This window comes from Condylura cristata, unplaced genomic scaffold (assembly GCF_000260355.1).
Source record: "Condylura cristata isolate star-nosed mole 26May11 unplaced genomic scaffold, ConCri1.0 scaffold00011, whole genome shotgun sequence".
Classification (NCBI taxonomy): domain Eukaryota; kingdom Metazoa; phylum Chordata; class Mammalia; order Eulipotyphla; family Talpidae; genus Condylura; species Condylura cristata.
Window position 1 is genome coordinate 10,744,351 of NW_004567112.1, and position 24,246 is coordinate 10,768,596.

The 24,246-nt window shown below is 45.0% G+C and overlaps 1 protein-coding gene across 1 annotated transcript in view; it reads left to right on the forward strand.

Moving 5' to 3' along the window:
* Positions 1 to 1,462: 1,462 nt before the first annotated feature.
* The window catches only part of GPAM (glycerol-3-phosphate acyltransferase, mitochondrial), a 49,683-nt gene continuing 26,899 nt past the window's right edge, over positions 1,463 to 24,246 (forward strand). The window contains exon 1 of the mRNA XM_012723875.1: positions 1,463 to 1,493. The gene's annotated coding sequence lies outside the window, so the exon portion shown is untranslated. The remainder of the gene's footprint in view (positions 1,494 to 24,246) is intronic.

Below are 24,246 nucleotides of genomic sequence, written 5' to 3' on the forward strand. Positions count from 1 at the left end.
ACTGACTTGAATCCACTTCCTTTCCACCCCTTTTTTTCCCTTTCCAGTGCTTTCTTTTTCCTGTTCCCTTTGGACAAACCTTCTGTGATAAGCTCCCTTGGTATGTTCCTGCCATGGCTCCACTGAACGGAGAGACTCTTTAATAAACTCCTGCCTCCTGTGTGACTTGGTTTCACAGAGAATTTGCCAGAGATGAGTAGTGTCTAGCATAGTAGCTGCAAAATAAATATTTGTTGAATGAATAATAGATGGGAAAGGTAGTATATGTGTGTGTGTAATGGACTTGGGGAGAATAGGGAATGACTCTAAATAATAAGGTTCCTTTGGAAGGTGCTCAAATGGTCTAACCTTAATTCTGCTGATGACTAGGAGTTATTTACATAACAAAAATCTTCCTCTAAATTCTTTATCTATTGAGCTCTAATATATTAACCCATATAAAAGATTGGGTTATTTTCTGGGTTTTGTTTTTCATCTCTTCCAGGCACAGAAGACCTTCTCCAGACCTGCCAGAGTGCTCCCATTTAATCCTTGCAGCATGTTGGCAAGCATGGGTCTAAGTTATAAGGTCAGAGAGAGATAAGTCAGCATTGCTCCCTATGTCTGTTTAGCTCCCAGAAACCACCCTCTTACACACCTGTGGCCTAACAGAGCATTGCTAGCATTGGGAGAGGAGGATGGCCAGAAGGGTTGATGAATACAGAGAAGTTCAAGGTCACTGCCAGTTAAGGACCCAGTTCTTTAACTGCCAGTTAAGGAAGATGTGAGCAAAGCATCTTCAACATGTAAGAGGAAGCACCAGTGTTTTCGTGACCTCCGCAGGTCACAGCCAATGAGTTGCATGGCCAGCATGCAATCTACTCATGCCTGGTCGGCCCCCCTGTTCAGCCCCACTGAAGCCTGGCTCTCTGCAGCAGGGAGAATTCCCTGTCAAGGCTCATGGCCGAAATAGCCAGCTGTGTTTCTCCACAGCCCCCCTCAGGATGCTCGGCTGCATCCCTGGGCCAGGTGTCTCCACTGAGCGAGCTTTCTGAGTTGTAGTTCCACCCCCAGTTAGATAACCCCCCCAGGCACAGCCAAGAGGGCACCACCCGAAGCATCATTAAATTATAACAAGCCCTGAAACTCCTCCAGAAGCCGGGTCTGTTTGTCCTTGCAGCTTGTCGGAAGGAAGCCTCTGATTGGCTGGCCGAACTCGGCCTAGCAGGCCTTATCTCTGGCTGGTTATTATTTGATTAAAGAGCCTTCCTCCTCCGCTGGTGTTTCAAAACTGCTCGGAGAGTTTGCTGCTGCCTGGGGAGTTTTTCTGAGGTTACTGTGGAGCACCCAAAGTCCTGCAGCCTCTGGCCATACAAACAGCCTCTCTGAGGAACCAGAACTCACTTTTTATTCCACCACTCACAGGCCAGAGTGTCTTCTCCAGAATCTCCATCAGTTTTGCTTATCAACTGGTTGGAAATAATTTCTCAAGAGCCTCCAAGGCAAGGACACAGGTATTTACAACTGTTGGGCTGGGGTTGCTAATTTCTTAGGATGTCATGCTACTAGAAATGGGCGTCAAGTGGAGGGCTTGGGACAAAGAAGTCAAAGAAAAAGAACTCAGTGTCTTGGAATTCCACAGAAAGGCAGAGCCCAGGCCTCAGCTGCGTGCCACCGTGGAGGGTTGAGCCCAGCAGTGGAAATGTGACTGTCACCTCCACATGTCGGCTCCCCTCTATCCTTCCCGCTGGCCCAGAGCTCCAAAATCTTGGGAGGGGGCTTGGCTTATGAGAGGCAGCCAAATGCCTTCATTTGCGATGCCATCAGATCTGATTTGCAACAGGAATTGAGCCTTCAAAGGCTCGGCTTGGGGGCACGATTCGCAGCAGAGGGGGCTCAGAGCCGAGGAGCTCTTGTCTCTCCTTGAGTCTGGGACCTGGGTGCGGTGCACAGTGGCCCTTCTCACCCCATCATGATCCTGCTGGGGGCTTTTCCACACTCGGGGACATGGAGAGATGGGTCAAAGCACTATGGGTGAAAGCAGAGCTGTGGGCGCAGCTGGCAGGGGCTGAAGCACTGAAGATGAAAGACACAGATGCAAGGGCAGACGCCCTCCGTCCTCACGTCTAATTGTTAGGTTTGGCTGGAGGTGGCCGAGGAGGCGCGGATCTGTGGCAAAGCAATAATTTTACTTTGGTATGTCTCGGCGCAGAATGCTTTAAAGGTAAATGGCCATTAAATGGGCTCTCCCCTCTCCATTTTGGCTTAAGAAAGAAACATGGCACCCATACTGCTGTCTCTGGTCTCGGATGTTTCCTTTCCCATCGGCGTGCTTCCCTTCATGCTCAGGTGCTTGTTCCAGAGCATGAAGTGTCTCTGCTTCGTTAGTGGCGGCAGGATGCTAGCGTGAGAATCCCATAAAGCTTCTGATCTCTTTGTGTTTCCCCAGGGTATTTCTCTGCCGAGATCCCACTGGATTTCCTGAGACTATTTAGAGGAATTGGTATGGGAAGTTCTTTAAGTTCAGTGTTGCTTCCTCTGCATGATTCAAGGGCAGTGCCATGGGCTGGAGTCTCACGAATAAACACCACGCAGGTGCAGACATAGCCCGAGTCAGGTTCTCTGTGCTTTCGGGAGCGCTTCCTCCTGGTGGGTCCCCTGGATGCCGGTCTGGCTTGCACGCTGGCTTGCTCCCTCGCCATGTTCCAGCCATGTTCCATCTCGCCCCCCACATGCTTTATACTGTGCAGGATTGACCTTATCACCCTACTTGGGGCACCTGCCTTCCTCCCTGGTTTGGCCAAATCAACAGATCAATCAGGTCCCTGAGGAAGGACTTCCCCTCTGGGCCTGGGCTAGAGTCCCGGAGGCCACCTCACCGGCGCACTGATGAGATTTGTCCTCTGGTGGCTTGTTCTCGGCCCATTGCTCTATACTGGCCGCTCTGCCAAGTCAGGGGCTGGCCCACCCGTCTCTCACAGCCAGTGGCTGCTGACCGGTCATGATGGCTAACATCAGCGCAGGGGTCCTCCTGTCCTTCTCTGTTCTACGAGTCTCACACTTAACCCTCCTAGCCTTGAGGTGAGTGCTCACCCACTGAACAGAGAGGGAAGTTAAGGAACAAGCTAGCAGAGTAAGTGGCAGACTTCAGACCCTCACTTTCACTCCCGTGCCATGCAGTCGCCCTGGTGCCAGTGTGGAAAACAGATGAATGGTGTTGGGTTACCACCTGGCAATGCTCCCGCCTACCTTGCTGGCCCTTCTGCTCAACTGGGCATGCTGCACCCTGGCCACAGCACAGGGTGTGAGGTGGCTTTGAGGATGCGATGGTGAGGGGCAGGGACCAGCTCTCCCTCCATTGGGTCTGCTTTCCTGTCTGCCCCTCACATTTTTGTAGCTTTTACCACCTCTAGAATCTGAGGAAGGCTCCAGATTAGGAACTGGCCCAGCTGTGGGGAGGCCCTGAAGGGATGGCGTTGACTGGGGGCTTGCAGGAGGTAAGCTGTGGTAAGGATGGCACCCTTCCAGACGGAAGGGGTGAGCTGCGTCCTGTGTTTGAGGTGAACAAACGGAGGCTAAAACTACATATCGACTTGCCCAAGTTGAAGTGTGAGTCGTCAGTTTCAGGTGCGCCCACCCTCGAAGTCTGTGCCCTTCCCACCTGCCAGGGGCTGAGACACACCCATAGTTCCAGGCTCACTGCATCCTGGGGATGCCCCCCATGCCTACCCCTTTAATGTCCCCATGAGGGAGGGAAATGCACTGGACTATGGTGAGGGCACATGGGTGATTTGGTGATGGGAAGCCCAAGGGGATTGCAACTGAGATGGGAAAATGCACAAAAATACGTAAAAATAAATTATTATAAAACTAAAAAATTAAAAAATAAATAAAGTCCCCAGGAGGCGGCTGTTCCTGCGTCAACATCTGCTGCTCCAGTTGCTGAGAGGGTCATGGTGTTCAGGCTCGCCTCTTCTGCTTGACCCCACCTAGGCAAGACTGAGTCTGCCTGAGGACCCCAGCGCCGAGCTGTGCTCAGTCTAGAGTGGCCCTTCTTCTTCCTCTCTCCCACTCCCAAGGAATGGTCCTAGAAGCCCAGGCCCAGGCGACCAGGCCCAGGCGCTCTTTGTTAGCAAAGCCGTACACGGGTATGGGCGTTGCAGGTTTGCTGCCAGTTTTGCTTAGTTCGCTTGTCGTTTGACTTGTCTAAGCCTCACTTCGTCACCTGTACGATGGGTGTAAAACTTCTTTCTGAGAATGAAACTCTGTAAAATGACGGCTGGCACCACCTGCCGCTCGGAGGCACCAGGGTTTCATGGAGTGCAAGGCAGAGAGGTCTCTGCTCTAGTGGAGGTGACCGCTCAGTGGGCGGCGATCGGCATTTTAAAAAGTCTCACAAATAAATTCGTCGTCGCCACCGGGTCTGAGAAAAAGAACAAGGACCTGATTTAGATGAAGGTAGCATGTTACTCAGACAGGCTCTTTGATGAAGCTGTAGCTGTGCCACCTGGCCAAGGCCTGGAACGTGCAGACCAAGAGTGCTGTGAGTGGCCCACCCCCAGCGCTGCTGAGCCAGGTAGAGTGGGGGTCTCCTGACTCCCTATCCAGCGCTGCTCTGCACCAGCTGTCTCTACTGCTAGGGAGAGGCTGGGACCAGACCCAGGGAAGGCAGGAGGAAGAATGGGAGAATCTCCCTCCAGTCCCCTCTCTCTCAGTACTTCCTTCTACTCATCCAGCTGGAGCCAGCATCCTCATGTTCCTGGGGTGACTCCTATCAGAAGAAAGCCCCTGAAACCCTTTGCAAAAATTGGGGAGAGACAACAAGCTCTGTGTCCTTCTCCCCAGTTCTCAGAAGTCCAGGATGATTAACCCACTTGGCGTGGTCATCTCTGAGGGTGAATCCCAGCACAGGTTGGGAGGGGGGTGGGGCACAGAGAGCTGAGGATTTGGGGGTGGGCCCATTGTCTTCCTTCGCTGCCCATCAGTGCTCCCAAGGTCACCCCTGCCCACCCACTCACCCCCCTGCCCCCCAAGCTGGAGCAGCATGTTCCTTTTGCATGTTCGCTGCTTCTTTCGTCAGCTCACTGGCCAGGGCGTCAGTGATAGCCCTTGTACTGGTGAGCACTTTCCCAGACAAAGCCAGAGGCTCTGGGAGCTGATGGGAAGGCTGAGTACATGGTGGGCAATGAAAGGAAGCCATCAGTCCTCTCTGATATTGATCACTTTAATTCTCTGCCACCTTCCCCATGGGGGACCCTGTCCCCTTGACCTCTTAGAGGTATCAATTCTCTCTTCTTCTCTACTTGGGTTCACTCTTGCCATCAGCTGTATGTTAGTTAATCTCTATCTGTTGCCTCTGGGGCACGGGTCTCTGGGGGACCACCCAGGGACACAAGTGTCATCCAGGGATTCCCGGTGGGGACATAGGCAGGAAGATGGACACTTGAAGGCACTCAACATTCACTCAGGATTTGAAACCTACTGGATGAGGCAGCCATGGGAGATTGGATATCGAGAAAGGACCCCAGAGGCACTCAATAAATACAACAGTAGCCTAAAGCATTTCCAGGGAGACTTTGAATAGCAGGTTGCACCTGCTATATCTGTACTGGGAAGCCCACCCTCCCCATTCACTGCCCAGGACCCATAGTCTGGGCTCCTGGCCTTGCAGTCAAGTGTAAGCATCATTTCAGGTCCCTACTGCCTCCGTGGTGTGCTGAGCCAGCGCTGCTGTAAACACTGTCACCACTGCTGGCTGTGCAGCTGCTATGCCTTGGACCGCTGCTCAGGGAGCTTTGCCTTTGGCCTCCACCCAGTGGCCTATGGGGCTAGCAGGAAGTTTAACTGAGGCTGACTCTTGGTATTGGGCTTCAACATCTTGCCAGAAAGCAGGTTGGTTAAAAAACAAACAAACAAAAAATCACCCAAAAATGAGTCTTGGAAGAAGGCAACATGCATTTCCCTGTGGACTGGGCTTCTCTGCAGGGAAGGGGCTGTTGCTGTGGCACTTAACTCCAGCAGCTGCTGCTAATGGTGTGGATCATGTTTTCCTGCAGTCAATTCCAGAAAGTGACTAAGAGGAACCCGGGCATGGGAAAATGGGAAAGCTTGGAACTAAGAGCTCTGCTTGCCCTTAGCAATGGGAACACCCAGGAGCTCAAGAAGCAGGCTGGCAGGAGGTCGTCTGCACCTCACCCACAGCCACACACTCTCAGCTGTCCCCAGGGAACGTGGGGAAGAGCTGAGTCTTCCCTCTGCTGTCCCCTGGCACCTCCCCAGGGCAGCAGCTGCCCTGACCCCCATCATACTCCCCTAGGGGTACATTTTAATTATCTTGTGCTCTGATGCTCTGGGTGAGCCTGCTAGGTAGGCTAGGATGGAGGTGGGGCCCTGTCCATACACCAGCCAGAAAAGGCAGGCATGATTATGTAACAGCAAACCTACCCTCTGACTCTCTGGTTCAATGGCTGCGTCAGCTCATGTGTCCCCCTGGAGCTGGGCCGTCACCCTTTGAAAGCCCCTTGCTGTAGCGCCACCATCTCTGCCTCCCCTCTAATGAGCTCTGTGACTCTGAGCCACAGCTCTCAAGGAACTCAAAGCCAAGTGCATAATTAAACAAGCAATTCCTTGCAGCGTTGCAGCGAGGAAGGTCCTGTCCTCCAGCAGAGCGACTTATTCAGACCTCTGCTGTCCCTCCAATACCACCCTGCCCTGCTCCTGTAATTCTTGCTCCATTTCAGGTCTCTAACCTCACTCTTCTCTAGGCAGCTTCCCTGGATACCCACAGTTTCCAAATTATAGATTGCAAATGGTTGCTGGTCTGTTTTTTTTTTTGTTTTGTTTTTTTTTTTTTTTTCCCTGTCTAGGGTGATGCAAGAACCAGGGACCAAGTAGCAAGTCTTTCATTCAGCGAGTTGTATTCAAATTGAGGAACCGTCCTCAAATCTGAGAGTCTGTCCTTTGCATTTGTTGGGCTGTTAAAACATTCCGTCTTTTACCAACTGATATTGTTTGTAGATAATCCATCGATGCTGAGTTTAATTTTAATGTCATAACTGGGCAGAATAAAAAAGTTAGATTTCCATTGTACATTGCATTGGACTATCTCAAAGTTGGGACAACGTTGTCCAGCAAACTCCTTGTCACCAAAGTTAACACTCCCATCCAGACCCAAGCAGGACCCCCTGAGGTGTCTTTCTTAGTGTCTGATTTTCCAGTGTGTGGCAGAGCTGATCTAGTCAAATTCCACTCAGTTTCCTAAGACACTTAGCTGGCAATGGAGCCAATCCTTAAATAGATACTACTGCTTTCTTGGCATACCAGGCTCCTGTATGTTTAATGCCTTGAGTGTCTGATTTCTGGGCCAAACTCATGAAAATCTAAAGGGGATTTATCCATCTCAGAAAGCAGTTGCAATGGAAATAAAAGCCATCAGTACTCAGTGTTCTCAGGATGTTTAATTTTTCATTGAAATTTCAAGATAAAAGTCGATCTTCAGAGTTGAGTTAACCCAGATCTCTACCTCCACTAAGGTGTAGCATGGAGGCTGCTGTCCAGTATGCCAGCCAGTTCCTTGGCATGGGGCATCCATTCAGGGACTCTTTCTCCACCAGCTTATGTTAGGTGTTAGAACCTGTTCTTGTTAAATGAAGTCCCATATTACCCTGAATAGGGTACCATTTTCAGTATGGTCCATGGACTTGCAAGTCCCCACAAAACTTGGTGGACAAAAGAACATGTCTACCAAGCAAGCCAAACCCCAACAGTAAGTGGCAAACTCCAAGTTTGGGGCTGTGGTTAAATGTCTCTGTTAAACTTAGTTTTTTTTTTTTTTTTAATAGTCCTATTAGAAGGAGGGTTTTGTTTTGGTTTACTCATGTTTGCATGCTCTGTCATAGCAATTAAAGGCAATTCTTATGCTTGGGCTGAGTGCTTCTTAAGGTCAAAGATATGCCTGTGAATGACATTGGTGAACACCTTCTTCTCCTTCTGTCCGTCTCCATCTGCCTCTCCCCTGGCACATGGGAGGTCAACCATCTATGGGTGACAGTGATAATGTAAACAACTAATAGATTTTGGAGAGAATCAGTTTTGGGCAGTTTGAACCTCCATCTAATATGACCCCTGAATCATTAATAGCCTTAAGTTGCCTATTTAACTATTAAAAGAAAATGTTTTCAACATGATAATGGTGTTTTAGTCTGTGAGCCTAAGACAAGGAGGGAGGGGATGTAAAGACGGTGGTGAGCACTTTCTAATCCAAGTCTTTATCTCCTGGTTCTCTGGGTCCTCCCTGGCAGTGTAGTCAGAGAATGATCCAGACTGAGGAGAAAGACTCAGTCCACTTGAACTTCTGTAACAGTGTTTGGTCTGCCTGCATTGTTAAATCAACACAATCTTCCTACTGAACCCCATTTCCCAAGCAGCAGGCAGCCTTCTGGCCAGCCAGCAGCTGCAGGTCTGGTGAGAAGAAGTAGAAGGCTTAGGGGACGCTTCTCATCATGGTTTTGGTACTTACCAGGTGTATGACCCTGGGAAAGTCTCTTTACCTTGTTGGTTCGTGGTACGTCAACTGTACAGAAACCTTATTGGGTTAGATGAGAGGTTCTTAACCTTGCTTTTTTTATTGTGCATTTAGTATTTACCTGGGTTGTGCCATGTGCTTTCAAGCATTCTATTATTTAGTCTCACAATGTCCTTATAAGGAGGGACCCTTGTGATCACAGCCTCCTCTCTGATTGACAGCTGACATTTAGCAAGGTGACATATATTTCCCAAGAGCAAATGGATAGTGCACAATAAATGCGCTATTAACACCAGGGGGCTGTCTGATGCATTCAGCCCTTATCTACTGTGCCAGTAGGGCACATGCCCTCTCTCTTGTGACAACCAAAAGTATCCCCAGCATGTCTCCAGGGGGGTACAGGTATGCCCCCATTACAACTGTTGGGCCAGATGATGTTTACTTCAGTTTGAGAAACCACATTAAGGACTTGTTCACTTGTCCCATCCTATTGAGTTCCTGCTATAGGCCAGTCTCTGGAGTAGGCTTGTAGCCTCGATGTGTTACAGCTTTTCTAATGAAAAACTGCCCTTGCTGTCAGACAAGTCTGACTGAGAGCTACCCCGGCATTCAGGTGGAGTAAAAGAAAGCAAGAGAGAGAAGGCCTGTTTGAATTTTTAGTAGCTTTTCTGTAAAACATCAGCTGGGCACACTGTTGGCAGGACTCAGGGCTTAGTCTATAGAAAAGCACCTCGATCATAGTGGACATTCAATTACCACACTCCTCCTTTTCTCCCCCCATGTCTGAAAGAAGCAGATCTGTGGAAACATTAACTTTCCCAGCTTTGTTCTTCTTTCTCTAGGGTCTCCTACCACAAGCCTCCACATTCCCCTGTGATCAGGCCATTATTCATATATTGTCTTAGAAACCCACACTGTTTCTTTCAAGGAGAGTCCCCAGATCTCTTATATGCCAGAGTTTTGATTTGGTCTATCCTTGAAGGGGTTGCCGTTTCCTAGAAAAGAAAAGATTCTTGAATGAGCAGAGCTTTGTAGACACCATTGTTTCATGTTATTTGCTTTGTTTGGTTTGGTTTTGGTGCATGTAAATGGCAATAGGGAATCCAGGAAGAGGGGACCCCACGCTGTGCCTCATTGGGAGGCTCTCCCAGGGCCTGGATTGGGCTGTCGATTTTATGACCTCCCTTGGGTTCTAAGTGTCTGAACAGCAAAGACCATGCCTGGAACAACATACACTCTACATACAGGTAGCTCCTACACATTCTGCTCCAGAAAAAACATTTTGGTGCTTGGTAATCTGATTGATGGCATGCATCATGGCATAGTAATATGTTCAAGGTAAAGGAGCTTGAATCTACATTTTCCTCTTGGATAAGAGCCTGACCAGGGAATACAAAGTCAGTGCAGTTCTTGATGTAAGAAAAAAAGGCTCAGGTTCAAATCCTAGCTCTGCCATTTATTTTCCGTTTGCTCTTGGTGCAAACAGAAAATAAATATATGCCACCTTGCTAAACTTCAGCTGTCATTGGAGAGAAGGCTGAAATCACAAGGGTCCCTCCTTATAAGGCTGTTGTGAGATTAAGTAATAGAAAGCATGTGGCATAACCCAGGTATATACTCAATGCACAAGAAAAAATTATTTTTTTTAGATTTATTCATTCATGCATATAGAACTGCGGTACAGGCCAGAGGTGTGGGAGCAGTGAGAGCCTTCACAGAGACAGACTGGAGAACGAATACACTGACTGACGAAGTACACTGCTGAGGGGAGTAGCTGGCGGGTCAGGAGAGGTCTGCTGCGCCATGTGGTCACCTCTGGGGCAGGCGGGAATCGAACTCATGCGGAAGCGGCTTTAGATTCTAAATGCTGTGCTTTAACCCACTGTGCCAACAGGGAGGGCCCAAAAATTTATTTTTATTAATGTTACATATCATCTTTGATAGTCACTGTAAGCAATAATAAACAATAGACACTGAATGGACAACAACAACAAAAAATAGGATGTTTGAATAGATAAAAAGGTATGAGATGGATTCACTCTGTTACTGAGAGGAAAACGAGTCCAGAAAGAGGAACTCTCATTAGATGGGGAACCCAGAACCTTGTTCCTAGTGAAAGGCAGGATGGGAAAAATTTTGCTTCGCTAGATTCCCCTTCTGTGGCTGGTTCTACGAGGCAGGGCTGCTTTCCTGTGGTAAAGACAAAAATACCCAGTGGCACCTGTGAGTAGAGTGGGGCGGACTTCACCCCACCCCACCACGCCAGGACCCACCGCACGGCAATGGGGTTTTGCAACAAGGGAGAGAGATCAGCTTTGGCTCTGAATAGGACTCGCAGAAGTAGACATCAATAGCCACGGAGTAGGTGAGGGTCCAGGGGATGGAAAGTTACCAAGAGGAGGCCTGGCAGGAGTTTCTCCTGAAGACAGGCTAGGTGATCAGGTGTCACCTGGGGGGTGGCGGAGCAGAGGAACCTGATCAGAAAGCATAGGTGGGAATTCCACTTGAACTGACTTAGCTGGACTCTCGCTAAACTGAAGTTTACAAGGACACAGACAGATGGGGCTCCAGGGTTCAGAAGTGTGACCAAAACTTGTATCTTTGTCACCTGCTCAAATATGTAAAGGCCAGATTTTGAATTTGTATACAATTTGAAGCAATGAACTGTAGGTATCTTGTACTGATTACAGGGACATTTTCTTCAGCGTAAGAGAGAAAGGATATTTTGTGTAATGCCATTCCAAAGACCTAGGACAGCCCAAGAGAAAAGCAAGGTGCCCACAGGAGCTTTGACCATCACCCCCAAACATGCCTCCCATCATCCCAACATCCTCTGGGCTCCAGCCCACACCAGCCCTCACTCTCTCAGTGCCAAGCACCATGGAAACCTCCGCCTTTGTCTTCTCCTTGCTTCTCAGAGCTCAGCCTTAGCCTCCCAGGCCAGCTCCCAGGGTCATGAGTTGATCTTTAGCTTTAATTATGACAATTAGACTCAAGTGCCACTCTGAATCACTAAGCACAAATCCTGTTCACCTTCCCAAGGAGGGGGCCAGACACTTCTCTGGGTTGGCTCAGATCCATGATCCTTATCTCCTATTTTTCCTCTTGCCAATAGTAACAAATGCCTGTGCTTGGGAAGGAAATGTATAATTAGGAGCTGAATGGAACCTCACTTAAGGCGGAATAATTCATTTGAGTGAGTTATCTATCCAATGTGATGGCTATAGTTCAGTTGAGAGGTTGAATCGGTGATTGTAATTCCTACCAGAAAATTCCTATTTTGCCTTTTTAACTTTGTTTATCCCCCTGCTCTCTTTCCTATGGAAAGAAGACTTTGCATATGCAAAGCACATATTTTAATGTTTGACTTCTATCCCTCTGCTTTAATAATCCTTTTTCTCCCATAGTATGTACAGAGTGATTACTTAAAGGAGAGATCCAAAATGATGACTCCAAACCATACCCTGCCCATTTCTTGATTTTTTAGTAAGTCTTATTGGCGCATGGGCGAGAGAAATTATTTATGTGTTCTCTATGGCGGCTTTCATCCCGCAGAGGACTTGAGTGTTTGCATGGAGGCCGCAGGATCCCCAGACTCTTGAACACTATCAGGCCCTTTAAGAGACAGGGTACCCACTCCTGATTAGAGCATGATGTTGGAGTCACACATGCCTAGGTGCAAAGCAGGTCTTGGCACCTGCTGACCTCCATAGCTTTGACACTGGAAGAGCTGTCTAAGGTCTTGGAAGCCTCATCTGTAGCATGGAGATCACAGGGCAGCACCTACCTGGCAGGACTGTTCTGAGAATCCAGAACAATCTATAGCCCCAAGTCTGGCATAGAGTATATCCTCAATAAATCATGGCTGCCATGATCACTCATTCCCAAATCCAACAAATGCATGTCTAGTGCTTTCTCTGTATTGAGCTTATTGGGGGGTGGGGTGGGGGGAGGGGTGACAGGAGGGATCACAACATAGATGGTCCCTGCCCCTCGCAGAGTTCACATTCAAAAGGAGAAACTAGACACTGTGATGGAAACAAATCAACAGATTGTCTTCAGATGATGATGAATGCTATAAATAAAATCGGATGATAGGAAAGAAAGTGACGAGGCAAGGGACAGAAAGTTGCTAAGACCTAAATGTAAGAATGAGTCAGCTGGCCAAATATCTAGAGAATGTTCCTGGCAGAGGTGGCAATAAAACAGAGGCCCTGAGCCAGGGAGATCTGGCCTTAGGGCTAGAGCAGAGTGACGGAGGGATGAGGGAGAAGAGGTCCTTGCAGGCAGGCCCTGAGAAGATGTTCAGCTTCTAAGGGCAGGGATGCAACCTGAGATCATAATGGGATAGAAATGTAGCTGGCCCTTGGCCTCTTTCTGTGACCTCCATTAAAATCACTCTTCTCCTTTGGTCCCTGGCCTGCTGGAAAGAGGACACGAGAAGGGACCCTAGTCCAAGGGCAGCTTTTGTTGGTGCTAAGTCTATCCTGCCACCCCCCTGGGGCTTTTCTCCTTACAGTACCCCTGACTCACCCCCAAAGATCTCCTGGCCCATGAGATTAGCTCTTTGAATTCATTTCTTATCAGGAGTCTATAAAACTTTCTCTAAGTGGAGCACTTCAGGTGAACATCACTCACAGTAATCTTACACATGCTCAAGAAATTTCTAGCAACCCAAGACCGCTAGATAACCACTTTGTTTCTCAGGGTCACTCAGAATTCACAGCTCAGTTCCCGTAATTAGCATTTCTTTTGTGCCTGAATCACTCAACAGGCGTGAAGAGCCCCGGGCCTAATATTTTAGTTTACAAGAAAGTTTTAGATAAAAAATAAAGCTACTAAAAGCTATAGATACAATCAGTTCCTCAAACTGCCAGCAGAGTTGCTAATAACAACCCTTGTGTAGAGGGACGTAGCCCCAAAGCACAGGGAGGAATTGCCTCATTTATAGGTAAAAGTATACTTGTAGCTTGTGTAACTCTATCCATTTGGGGTGATGCCTCCTCCTCCTCTTGTTCTCCTTTTCATTCTCCTCCATCATTTTCATCATCATCAGAACACTGTTGGAAAGGCCTAACACTGTGATTCACGATTCCTTGACAATGCCTTGAGTTTGTGCTTCTGTCTTGTTTGGAGTCAGCCACTGTGAAAAGAACAGGATCCAATGTGACTGTCTTCTAAGTCCTGCTTTCTTAATCTGGGGTCCATGATGACCTCGGAGGGGGATGATAAAAGCCCTGAAATTGAATGCACATTTTTCCAATGTCCTGTTTTTCTCATGAGATTCTCAAAGTGTTCCCTGACTCCAAACAATGCTGAGAACTAGTTAGTGCTCTCAAGACTTTCCTTATTCTCTCAGCAATACAGTCACCAGGGATAAGCTCTACATAAATCTGTAACTGGGAGAGGAATGTCTGTTGGAGTAGCAGCCAGAGAAGGCTCTGGGTCTAAAATACCACATTTATCAGGGATGACCAATGACAGCAAATTATATTGATAACTGGGTCAAATGAAGATTTCCTTTGTAGGGGACTAGAGATTTTGCTAGAAACTCTTAAAGATAACTGCAAATATTACAGTACTTACTGTGTACCACAAACTATCCTAGTACTTTACATGTTTTAACTCAATCCTTACAATAGATGCTACTATTAATAGCCTTGTTTTATACATGAGGAAAATGAGCCACAGGAAGATTGAAACCATATATTGAACTAGCAGTCAGCATTCCAAGACCCTTCACAGTTGTAAATAATGGAGTTTGTTAAGCTCTAATGAATGGTTCAGAATAATTATCATTTTGGATGTGTCTGAATGAAGGCCATGGTGTAATCTTGAAGCACAAGCCTAATTAATAACAGGATGCCGGCATGTGCCTCTTCTGGTTTCATGAATAAAAACAGATTGCAGGTCACATGCAGGGGAGAACCAGCTGACTGATCTGCTTAATTAGGATTTGGCTAAGAGTTGCTGTGGCTTATAAAATAGGCTTAGTCACCAAGCAGATAATTTTATTATTATAACTATTATCCCAACTCAAATATTCATGCTGTCCACATAAGGTATGCCATAACTCTGTAGAGCTTAAAGTCAACTAAACCTTATCTCTGGGAGGTGAAAATTTCATTCATTCCAGAATTCAACCAATTTAGATATATTTACATCAATTTAGATGGCACTTTAGATATAGATTATATTTATTTAACAGTTACTGAGCAGTGGCTTAGAAATTTAGACACGTTATCCTCTAAGAACATCACTTATAAATAGTTTAGGGGAAAGCCAACATTGAGGATATTAAGGTTTAATTTCAGACCTTAGTAAAGGTTTTAGGTTTATTAATCGATCAATTGTGCTAAATTCACATATTTGTTCCAGTGACTTATTGAGGTGAGGTAGGAGCCCTGAACTGAACCTCTGGGAAATGTCACTATAAAATAATTTGATAAAATAACTGCAAGATTATTTGGTCTCCTAAACAGAATTGTTCTTGTGGCAGTAATGGGCAAGGTAAACTCACCCTATGTAGGGTCACATTCAATGACCTCCCCACTCAGCCGTGTCACACAGTTAAAACTCATTATTTGAAAAAGTCTTCTGAAATAAAGCGTTAGTTGAATTGAGTTTGGGGAGACGGAGTGAGATTCAGGCTTGGTCTCAGCTCATTTGAAAAATGAGCTTTAATTTAGTTTAAATGCAGACTAGTTCTGTTTCTCTTTACCTTCTTCATGACATTTTATTTTTTCCTTTTTTGATAAAGATTGATTTGTAGAAGAATCAAAATAAGTGTCTCCGGTCATGCCTGCTTTCCTCTTCAGTTAGTTTCAATTCTTTCAAATATACTGTTGTCTGCTTCTTGGTCTCTGATGTACCTTATTTTCAGTTGCTCCATGGTAGACCCACACACACCTGTTGTGGGCTCTATTGTCCCATCTAGTTATGGTGCCCCCTTTAATCTGGCTCAGGGAGTGGGGGTGGCAATGAGGAATGGGAATTCTGATTCCTCTCTATGAAGCTTGGATACACGCCCTTCCCCAGACCTGTAAGTCCCGAGTGCTCCAAACTGTAGAGCTACCGCATCTCCCCCTTGAACACATCTGTTTCTGGAACCATCTATCTCTAGGACCATCACATTCTCCTTAATTAATATTCAATCAACAAGTCTTGTATTTTAGACATTCAACGAAGAGTCTTGATCATCTGTTTTGTGGGGGGCACTATTGGGTGCTTGAGATATTGAGAAAGGAATTGGGAGAAGTCAAGGATGACACTGAAGGTGAGGCAGATAGTCAATAACAACTTCTACAAGAAGGTATTATTAAGTTATAGTGGAGACTAAATCCTGCAGGAGGAAACGCATATGACCAGGGGCGTTAGTCTCAGGGTCAGTAAAGTTTTCAAGAGGAGATAGAATTTGAGGCATGCTAGGAAGTATGGGTTAGAGGGGAAAGGAGAGCTGAGGGGAACACTACTGCCTGCATAGGAAGCAAAGCATCAAGGGCAGGGCAGCGCCCATCTTTCTTGAGGGAGTGAGAAGAAAACATGGCAGCTGAAGCTGGGGAAAGAGGCCAGAGGGAGACAAGGAGGTGAGGCTAGCAAAGTCAGGCAGAGGTGGACCCTAGAGGCTACGTTAAAGACTTTATTTTTTGTCCTAAAAATGCTAAAGAATAATTGAAAAGATTTCAATCAGTGGGAGTGGGAATTGAGCAGAGAAATGAGGTTGCTTGACACAGTCAGGGTGGAATTTTCTGCTGTTCATTCTGGCTGATGTGTGGAATGTTTGGGAGTGTGGTGGGTGGGGAGCAGATGTGGAATCCAGCTAGTAACTCATTACACCTCCCAGGGAAGATGGTGGTGGCCTGGATTAGGAGAGTGCAGGGAAGGAGGGAGGTGAATGGGTGCTGAATTCAAAGCTATTTGGAAGGTCAAATTTCAAGAAGTTCATGTTGGATTGGATGTGGGGAGAAGTTAACAATACCCACAATTCTGTTCTACAAAGGAGGAAGAACAAAACAGAGCTTTGAGCCAGCAAAAGATGCCATGAAAAAATACCTAGGTAAATAAATAGAATGAAGTCAGGGAGAGCATCAGGTTGTGCAAGGACAGAAAGGCCTTGTTGCTTACATCAGAACTTGCTCAGCAAGCATCAGTCCCCAACTATCTGACAGCAGGCAGACAACAGCAAAGTTCTGGGTAAGTCCGGGCATGCAAGATCTAATCCATGTAAAATGCCATTTCCAGAGGTCCAGACTCAGTTTCCAGCCAGCATCTCATCTTCAACAATATCTTTCAAGAGCCAACAGTGATTTTCAAAGAAGGGGTCTTACTATTTGGGAACAAAAATTTGCCCAAGACACCTGTTGTCTTTGGGATACAATTCTGGGTATGACAATGACAGACTTTGATGATGTCACACAGGGTAGTCTGGCTTCTTAGGAGTTCCTACATCTGTTCATTCCAGATTGGCACCTTTACTTTATCCAGACCAACCTAAAAAGGTTTGCTATTTTTCTGATAGACGCTGAGGTGATATATAAGGTGAGTTACCTCATATTGGACACATGTTAGGGTTACAATTCTGGACTCAAGTGTGTTCTGTGATGCTTTAGCTAATGAAATGGAAACAGAGTTGGATGTGGATTGAGAGTCCATGTGCAGCTTTCTGCAATCCTGTCCCTAGTCTTAGCCATGAAAAAAGCACACGAAAGAAGGAGCCTCCCCAGTGATCTTTAGAGGCAGAGTCCCTATAAAAACCTGTCACTTACAAGCAGCTTAAGAAATAAACTTTGTTGTCTCAAGAGTCTGAGATCTTTGTTACTGTACCATAACTTAGCTCATCTTGACTGATACAGAGGCACTCCTCCAAGAATAAAGTAAACTTAAGGATTCATATGAGTTACAAACATTTTGGTCATAAGCTTTGCCAGGATTCAAGCTCAAAAGAATAGGGTCTCTCTCTCTCTCTCTCTTTAATAAGTAGAGTAGCTATTTATTTATTTTATAATTACTTTTTTAATATAAGTTTATTTTTACATCCTTTCATACATTTTTTTTTAAATGTCAATTGTAATCCCCACGGGTTTCCCATCACCGAGTCACCCATGTGCCATCACCGTAGTCCCGTGCACTTCCCTCCCCACCCCTCCACCGTTTTTGACCCCATCCCTACAAAATGTCTCTGGTATTTGGCTGTTCATTATTCTTGTTATTTTCTCGCCTGGTCCATTATACCCCTGCTATGAGTGCAACCATCCGGTATTTTGCTTTCTTTTCTGGCTTATCTCACTAAGCATGATCTTTTCAAGCTCCATCCAAGTTGCTGCAAAAGACATGTGTTTCTTTTTTTTGGTTGCTGAGTAATACTTCATTGTATATATGTACATCTTTTTAATTCAGTCATCTACTTTTGGGCATTTGGGCTGCTTCCATGTTTTTCCAATTGTAAATAAAGCAGCAATAAACATGGGGGTGCAGGTATCTTTTTGAATCAGTGTTTTTGTGTCTTTTGGGTAAATACCTAGGAGTGGGATTGTTGGGCCGTAGGGAAACTCCATGTTAAGCAGTTTGAGGAACCTCCAAACAGTTTTCCATAGTGGTTGTACTAGTTTGCATTTCCACCAGCAGTGCAGGAGAGTTCCTTTTTCTCCACATCCTCAACCAACATTTGTTGTTGCTAGTTGTTTGAAGATGTGCCATTCTCACTGGGGTGAGGTGGTATCTCATTGTGGTTTTAATTTGCATCTCAGAATATGGTCCCTTTTTTGCCTCTAGAGTCTGCAAGAGAAAGTACAGGACATAACAACAATCATAGTAACAACAATAACATAACTAACAACAATAATCACAGTGATAGTTATTATTTAGTGGATCTTACATCTGTGGTTCTTGTATACATTATTTTATTAAAATAACCCAACAAGTAGTTTGAGTTACTGGGAAATCCACTTTAGAAATGAGAGAATGGGAGTTCAGAAAGGTTTAGTAACTTGTCCAGTATCACACAGCTAGTAATAGCAGAACCAAGATTTGAACCGAGGTCATCTGGCTCTAGTGCTTTTGCAGACTCAGTCTGAGTTTGGACTACCAATTTAGTTCTTAAGCCAGTCCCTCTCCTCCCCAAAGTTTAATATCTTCTGTTCTGTCTTGGAATGGTGTTTCATGTGAACACTTGCTTTTCAGACAGGTGGCTCAGTCCTCATGCCCAGGCTGTCACCTAAACTCACTGAATAAATCAGTTATGTGTTTGGGCTCTAGAATCAGATAGATCTGAACTCACACTGGGGTTCTTCCACACACCAAATTCAACTAACCTCTCATTGTGCCTCAGTTTCCCCAAGTTCATGAGGATCGCTCCCTTGCTGTCTGTCCTCAGATACACTCTCCATCCTTCCCTGTTCTTCCCTGTGTCTGGGGTGGGAGGTGCCCCCTGCAAACTCATTCCCTGAACCCCGCCCCCCCCAACCTAGGTCAGGTTAGCCTAGAAACAGGTAAGAGGAAGGCAGAAGAGGGAAAAGTCCTGAGCTGCCAGGTGGGCCTCCAGCAGTGGCAGCTCTGGTTTCAGTTCTCCTGGGCAGCCTTATCTTCTGGGTCCCTCTTTCCTCTCAGCAGCTCTAACACCTGGCTTCCAGCTCTGATGCCTCACTTTATCACCCCAGCTCTGGAGGGCAGTGATTTTCTGTGGCTGCCAGTCTTTGTGTTGCCTCGCTGCTCCATTTTGTCCTTTCAGCTCCTTCAAGAGCTTTTTATAGTGTCTGTATCAAAGTTCCAATACCAGCTACATGGCATGGAGTCTGTTTTCTAGATTATGCCACGATTGCTTGAGATCATGAAGTATTTATTTGGGATAGTGCCTGGTACACAGTTGGTGCTCAATAAATGGTAGCTTACAAAATGTCCTTATTTTCTTCTTACCTAGATTCTCTGCCCCTAGTTTGTTCCAGGCCTATATCAAATTCCTGAATCGCTGCATGTCTCTCCTCCTTCCAGCTTGGACTTCAGTTTTGATTCATCCTTCTCTGATCACTGTGTAAAGATGAGACACGACATTTATGCCTCATGTCTCAAATTTATTTTTAATTTTCCTGTTTCTTACTATGACCTACACGATCCTGCTTTATCTAGCCTTTGGCTTGCCATACCCTCCCTCTGCCACGCGTCCTCTTATTCCAGTCCAGCTGCCACTGGCCTTTCTTCAGTTCTCTCCATCAAGCTCTGTCCTCTCTAGGGGCTTTCCCTTTACTTGGAAAGGTCTTTTCTGAAGTCCTTTGATGGCCAGTCCTTCTCACACCACAGCCATCATCTTTCTTGTTTCTCGCCTGCTCCCTAAGTTCCTTCTCCCAACACGCCACAGGACATTAGACTGCTCCTGTCCATCAGCGTAGGATCTGTGGGTGACATCTGCATATCTTCAGTGTCTAAAACTACACTTGGGCTCTCAGTGAGAGTATTGTGTATGACTGGATATTGAGCTAGGTGTCTTTCAATGGCTCACATCAGGGGGCCCTGGGAGTTCATGTTTGGGGTCCTTTTCCACCCCCTTTCTCTCTGTCCTGTGTGAAAGCAGAGGTGTGGGCCAGCTTCTGGCTGGTCTCCTTCATCATCACTCCTTGCCCAGGTTCTGCCGAGGGCATGAAGCTCCATGGCCCTGACAACATGCTCGGCTGCTGGCCAGGACCCCACTGAACTCCCCAGACAACAGGCTCTAACTGTTTTACTGTCTTCCCACCTATCTCCTCCTTCTGAAGACCCACCTCTAGGCCCTGTGTGGAGTGATCTCAAATCTCAGCTACGTTCAGTCATCAAATTTTCAGCCCCTGGGCCCCTGGGTAGTGTCTGGCCATGTGGGCTTACATCTCATCTTGTACAACTTCTCACACAAAGCAGTTCAGCTCCACAGGGAAAATGAGACCCACTTGGGTGTCTTCTCAGTGACCAACCCCAGTCAACAGCTTGCCTGGTGTTGGTTTTCAGTAACAAAAGGCTACTAATAACACACTTTGTCCTAAGGACTTGGGGAGCCTCAGGCTATCAACCCCAGAGCTGATCAACAGTTCTGGGATAAGGGGGACAATACCTGTCATTTCTTAAGGATGAGCTAGCAGTTGTTAAAAAACAAAAAGACTTACAGGCTCATTTCTTAATGATCTTGCTCTTTTTGTTATCCCACCCAGCACCATAGATCCCCTCTCAGTCAGTGCCCTGCCCTGGGGACACACAGCCTAAGCTGGGAGTCTGGAGGCCTCCCTGGTTCCTGCCAGCCTTCCTTCCTAGGGTGAGGGGACTTGAGCTTGTCCTGTAGCTCACCAAGTAGGAGATGCCAGGAAAGATCTGGAAGAGTCTGATAGCCCCTGCTTGCTTTATTTAAAGTTTTGGGCTTGATCTACTATCATTTTTCAGTCAAATGATATCTTCCACTGCCACACATGGGCTAAAAGTGAACCAGAAGGGTTCCATCTCGCCAAGCCCAAGAGATGCCATCTCTTTCTCCTTTTCTTACATAGGTGTTTCGCTGGTATCAGTTTATCACTCTGTACTGCTCAACTACATCCTCAAATCATGAAGTGCTGAGTTTCCATTGTCATTCAATTCTGAATACTTTCTAATTTCCATTTTTATTTCCCTTGAAACCATTTTTATTAAAGTATGCAGGTTTTCAAATATTTGGGGATTCTTCAGATACTCCTAAGTTATTGATTTCTGATTTGTGTCATGGCCAGAGGGTATGTTTTATATATTTTGAATTCCTTATAAGTCTACTGAACATTTGTTTTATTGCCAGAATCTGGTCTGTCTTGGTAAATGATCTATATGTACTTAGAGAGAATGATGTTCTCTTATTGAATATAATGTTCTGTAGATGTCAGGCATGCCACGCTGGTGCATAGTATTGTACATGTCTTGGGTTTCTTGACCAATTTTCTGCTTTTTTGCATTGCCAGTTGTTGAAAGAGAGGAGTGGAAATTGCTGTTTTTAATTACAAGTTTTCTCTTTCTCTTTGCAATTTTTTTTTAAAGATTTATTTATTTGTGCATACAGAACTGGGGTACAGGCCAGAGGCTCAGGGGCGGTGAGAGGCTTCACCAGAGACAGAGCGGGGAGCAAACAGGCAGATCAAGGAAGTACACTGCTGAGGGGAGCAGTGGGTGAGTCAGGAGAGGTCTGCCATGCCATGTGGTCATCTCCCGGGCAGGCGGGAATCGAACTCATGCGGAAGTGGCTTTAGCTTCTCAGTGCTGTGCTTTAACCCGCTGTGCCACCAGGGAGGGCCTTTCTCTTTGCAATTTTGAAATTCATTATTTTTCACTATTTAGAAGCTCTGTATTAGATGCATAAATATTTAAAGTTGTTTTTTCTTGATAGATTTCAGCATGAAGTGATCCTCTTTATTTCAGATAATAGTCTTTGCATTGAAATCCTTTTTGCTTCATTCTAATATAATAAACAATATTTCTTTTGATTAGCATTAGTATGGTACATTGTTTTTCAACCATTTGTATTTTAACTTATGTGTCTACTTAAAGTGATATTTTTGTAGGTGTCATATAGTTGATTCTTGCTTTATTTTTAGTTTAACAACCTTTGACTTAATTGGGGTGATCACTTATATGCTTAGATTTAAATCTACCAACTTGCTGTTCACTTTCTCTTTATCACTTCTCTTTCTTTTCTCTCTTTCCATTTAATCTCTTTTGGATTCATTGGGTTTTTTTTAATGACTCTTCTTTATTAGTTTATCAACATTAATTCTTTGTTTTGATTCATTAGGAGTTATCTTAACAGTTAGAATATACAGCTGTAACCTATCATAATAGACCTCCAATTCTCTTATGTCATTTTAAGCTTAGTTAAATAATAGTACAACAGAGATTTCCTCTTTCTCAATAATGTGTTGTCACACATTTTATTTCTACATATACCACAAATCTCGCAGGGAAATATTTTATTTTTTACATTAAAAATAATTTCTTAAAGACCTTTAAAAAGAAGAAAACTTATATTTTACTTATATATGACATCTTGAAATATTTATTACTTTGTGTAGATTCAGGTTTCCATCCAGTTGCATTTTCTTTCTACATGAGGAATTTTCTTTTAATATTTTAAAGTACTTGTTAGTAATTTTCTCAGACTTTGTTTATCAGAACATATCTTAATACTTTCTTGATATTAAAATATATGCACACACACACAAACATACACAGAGAGGAAAATAATTTTATATTGACGCTTTTCCCTTTGAACTTTAAATATGCTCTTTCACTGTCATTTTTGTAAATTTCTATGACAGGTTGACTGTCATTCTTAACTTGGTTTTACACACAGTAAAGTTTCTCCCCCCACCCTCCAGTATATTTTGAGCGTTTTCCTTTATCATGAGTTTTAAGCAATTTGGCAATTTGTGCTATTTCTTGGTATAGTTTTAATGTTTCTACTTATAGCTTGTTGAGTGTGCATTTGTGAGTTTATATTTTTCATCAGATTTGGAAAGTTTCCAGCCATTATTTCTTCCAATATTTTTCTCTGTCCTCCTGAATTCTCATTACTCTCATATATTTATTTTTTCCATATCTCCAGCTACATCTATATTAAGTTCTCTGATACTCTGCTAATTTTTATATGGTCTTTTGATCATTTTGTGTTTAATTTTGGATAGTTTTGTTGAAATGTTATCAAGTTCTCTGATCTTTTTCTCAGTAATGTTTAATCTACTGTTAGTCTCATACCAGTGGAGATTGTCTTTGACAGTGATTTTATAAGAATATCTTTGACAGTGATTTTATAATTTCTTGATGCTTGGTTTGGGTCTTTTAAAAGATTTTCATGTCTTTTCTTCTTATATTTAATCTTTTGTCAAATTTGTGGACATATAGAATACCGTGAAACTTGCTTTTTACATCCTTGTCTACTAGTTCTATATTTTTGTGCCTTTTTAAAATTGTTTTTTTTTCTCAATATGGGTCATTCCTTCCTGATTACTTTATGAATGCCTGGTACTTTTTGATTGGCTGCCAGACATTGTGAATTTCACCTTGTTGGGTGCTAGATGCTTTTGATTTCTTATAATTATTCTTGTGCTTTGATTTAGGACACTTTGTTCTTGGAAACTGTTTGATCCTTTTGGGGCTAGCTTTTAAGATTTGTTCTGTCCAACCAAAGCAGAATTTCCTCTAGGGTAGATTTTATTCCACTACTGAGCCAAGACCTTTTGAGTCATAAATTATGAGGTTTTCCAGTTTGGGTGCCAGGCCCATGCCCTATTCCTGGTCTTGTATGATCACTGAGTCCCTTACTCTGGCTTGTGACAACAGGAATGATTTTCTGCCCTGTGCAAATTTTGGTGATTGTTCTCTCTGTGTAGATTCTTTCTTGGCCTTGGGTAGCTTCCTAACACTCATGTACAAACCTGCTAAAGACTAGAACAAAACTTTCTGCTGGCCTCAAGGGCTTCCTCTCTAGCTCTCTCCTCTTTTAACTTCGTGCATTGACTTTCTTCATCTTTGAGTTCTTGCTCCTCAATTCAGGGTGTCTGCAGAGCTCTCCCTCAATTCTTTCTCTCCTTACTGCTGCCTGGTCCACTCACTGTGAGACAGTCACAGGGTTCACCTGTGTGAGTCTTCCTGCCCTTCTGGACCACTGGCCTGAGGTCTTGTACTGTGCTGCCTGCTTTATTTGCCTGTTATTTTCCTTCAAGTTGACTTATCTGGAGAGCTAATTCAGTCCTTTGTTGCTCCATCTTGGCTAG